Here is a 3138-nt window from a genome sequence, read left to right as displayed (position 1 = left end):
CAATATACAAGAAAAACTTCAGTGTCCCTTCTCCTCTTTGCTTACTTTGTCATCAGGCTTAACGTCATACTATTCTGATTATGGTGTCAGATGAGAAATCAACTGAAAGTCTAAGAATTAGGTAATAAAGCCACTTACCATTTGTGCAATTTACAGTTCTGGTTTAAAGGGTAATGTCACTACAAAGAGACCAGTTGCTAGGAACTTTCTAAAACAAATCCTGAAAAAGGGTCTGGTAGTTAACTCTAGTAGCTACATTCAACCAACCAGGCAAAAATAAGTAAAAAAACAAACAAACAAACAAACAAAAAAACAGAAAGAAACCCAACCCTGCTTGATTAGAAGATCAATAGAATTAAAGTGGAAACAACCCAAAATCACGAAGGAGATGGATAAACAAATTGCACCGCTCAGCAGCAAAAGAAACACACAAAACATGGATGTCAAAAACATTACGTTGAGTAAGAGAAGTCAGTTATCAATTATAACATATATGAATTTATTTATACAAAGTTTAAGAACAGGCAGAAAAAGCTATAACGTTAGAAATCAGAAGAGTAGTTGTCTTCTGGTGGGGTGAGACCTGACGGAAACGGGCATGAGGGAAATTCCCAAGATGAGGGAAAGTCTATACTTTTCTATTAATTTGTTCTCATTGTGTAACAAACCATTACAAAGCCTAGTAGCTTAAAGCAACATTCACTTTATTTGCTCATGATTTTTTTCTGTCACCTGGGTAGGTTTTTCTCATCTGACGAGCTCAACTGATCTTATAGACCTTTCATATATATACTTGTGTATGATCTGGGTGATCTAGGGGGGCCTCTCTCACGTCTGTGGCTGTTGGCAGGCTCTGAGCTTGGTTCTCCTTCCGATGTCCTCTCATCTTCCAGAAGGCCAGCTCAGACTCACTCACATGCCTGTCTCAGGATTCCAAAATTTGTGGCCATTTTAAAATCTTTTCCAATATTAGATGAAGTGTGACTTACGTAGGTGTATATACATTGTCCAAATGCATACTCAAAATCAGTGTGTTTTACCGTAGGTATGCTGTATCTCAATGTAAAAATACTTAAAAAATGCCTAAGTGCCTTTGAGGTGAAAGCACCAGTATATTATAATATATGGCTATCAATCACCATGATTTTTGTAGCAAGAAATAGATTTAAACAATAAAGAGGATTTGTTGTTTTTAAATGAAAAGATTAATTGTAGCTGCAGGTGTTTGATCAAGGCGCCAGCTCCATGGTTCTGCAATCACCTCTTCTTTGCTCTCCTTCTTATATAAGAATAGACTTTGTGTCTAGATTGACACTTTTCATTATAGCAAAATGGCTACAGCCATCTTAGGCCTTACATCTGTACATTGTCCAGAAAAAGATGCAAATTCTCTATCATCAACCAGTAAACAAAAGTCAAGGTTTTCGCTATGATTGGACCAACTTAGATCTTAAACCTAGACAATAACCAAAATAAGGCTGGGTTACATGCTCATCTATGATCCAATCATCGTGTTGGGGAGGAGTGGACATGACTAAGGTCACATCAATCAGGACCCAGCCCTGAAGGTGAGTGGATTAATCATGTCCTGACCTCATGGCACCTACACAGCGTACCAGGGTTGGAGTAAATGCTGTGGAGGCAATCAAATTACACAAAGCAGAGGAATTTTAGAGACAACAGTAAATAAGAAAAAATAGTCTAAGTTCAGTAACCAAGATAAAAAACAACAAAAAGGGAAGATTTTCTGGAGTTGGTTATAGTTCTCAATCAAAGTATTGATGGATTTACTTTACATTTAGTTCCAGGTAAAATAATTTAATAGGGAAAATAAAAAAGATTGACAAGGCATGAGCGGTTATTTTTATTTGTATATTTTGACACCTAACATACAAGCCCCTGGCTGAGGCTGTCTCCACCCCATGGCACCTGTCTTGCACCTGTTTGTTTCACTGTTGCTATAGAGTTGTCCTGAGGGGGGCACCTGGGCGTTAGATTATACCCACTTAGGGACACTAACCTGGTTTTTCTTCAACCTGTGGATTTTATTACTGCACAATATTTCACACAGACTACTGCTGTGGGGGAATGATCCAGAGACCTGGAAAACTAGGATACAGTTTTGGAAATCTGCCTGGGGGCAGGCAATGTCCTCCTCTCAAATATTTATTTTTGTCTTGTGGCTCATTGTAAGGGGGACTGCACCAGGCAGAGGGTGCTTTTGGACCCTCCCAGATTCTCTGGCATGCGCCTGAACTCCTACCAGTCACAGGTCCTCTCTTTTGCCTAACATTCTCCATCTGAGAATTGCAAGTGACTGTGGAGGAAGAAAGACACTAAGCCTTAGCTGTCGTTTACACTTGGATGTCAGTGGGTGCAAGGGTTCGAGGAAGTGGGATAGGAGGAGAGGAAAGTGAGAGTTTGAGGACAGTAAGAAATCCTGAGTGTTTCCAGAGAAGAGTAATCACTAAGAGGGAGAGTCTTTTTTCTGTCTTTCTTTTAAAAGAATTTTATTAAAGGTGTTTATAGAGCAACATCCAGACTCCAGATTCAGCTGCCAACGAGGCCCTGTTTTGCTGAGGGTATGCGCTGGGGCATGGCAGGCGGCTCTGGCCTCCCACCCTGCTGTTCCGAGATGGGGGTGGGCCGTGTCTCACCTTTGGGTTCCACAATGCTCACCTGCTCAGGCAGGGGCTTCTTAGGGCCACTCTTGCTGCTTGGGTCCCACCGAAGCATAATCTTCACTCTGAAGCCCAGCACACCCTGCAGGAGCAGCACATGGCACACAGCGGTGTCAATGTAGTAGTTAACGGGGTCGTCACTGTGGCTCCTCAGACCATCGTAAGCTCCATGGATTTAGCCCCCTGTCCTCGGAGTTTCCCAGACACCAGGACCTCACAGCCTTTGGCCCCACTCTCCATGGTGAACCACAGCACCCCAAGGCAGGCTCTCTGCACAGCAAGGCCTCTAGGAGTTTGAACGCAGGGGCTCTGCCTGGGCATGGCAGACGGACCTCTTTGCAGTGTAGACCTTTCCAGAATAAAGCGCTACATTACTCTCAAGGAAGCCAGCCGTCTACTGAACCATTGTAGTTAATTCCTATATTCGTTGGCCCTTCTCACCGAGAATATTCTGCGT

The 3138-nt window shown here is 42.5% G+C and overlaps 1 pseudogene across 1 annotated transcript; it reads right to left on the bottom strand.

Annotated features, from left to right (window-relative positions):
- Nucleotides 1-2550: 2550 nt before the first annotated feature.
- LOC308546950 (small ribosomal subunit protein uS3 pseudogene) lies at nucleotides 2551-2921 on the bottom strand (annotated as a pseudogene). Its single transcript has one exon. The product of its transcript is annotated as a small ribosomal subunit protein uS3 pseudogene (transcript).
- Between the last annotated feature and the right edge of the window lie 217 nt (nucleotides 2922-3138).

Source organism: Miniopterus schreibersii (assembly GCF_964146895.1).
Source record: "Miniopterus schreibersii genome assembly, chromosome: 17".
NCBI lineage: Eukaryota > Metazoa > Chordata > Mammalia > Chiroptera > Miniopteridae > Miniopterus > Miniopterus schreibersii.
This window is presented reverse-complemented; position numbering and strand designations above follow the sequence as displayed.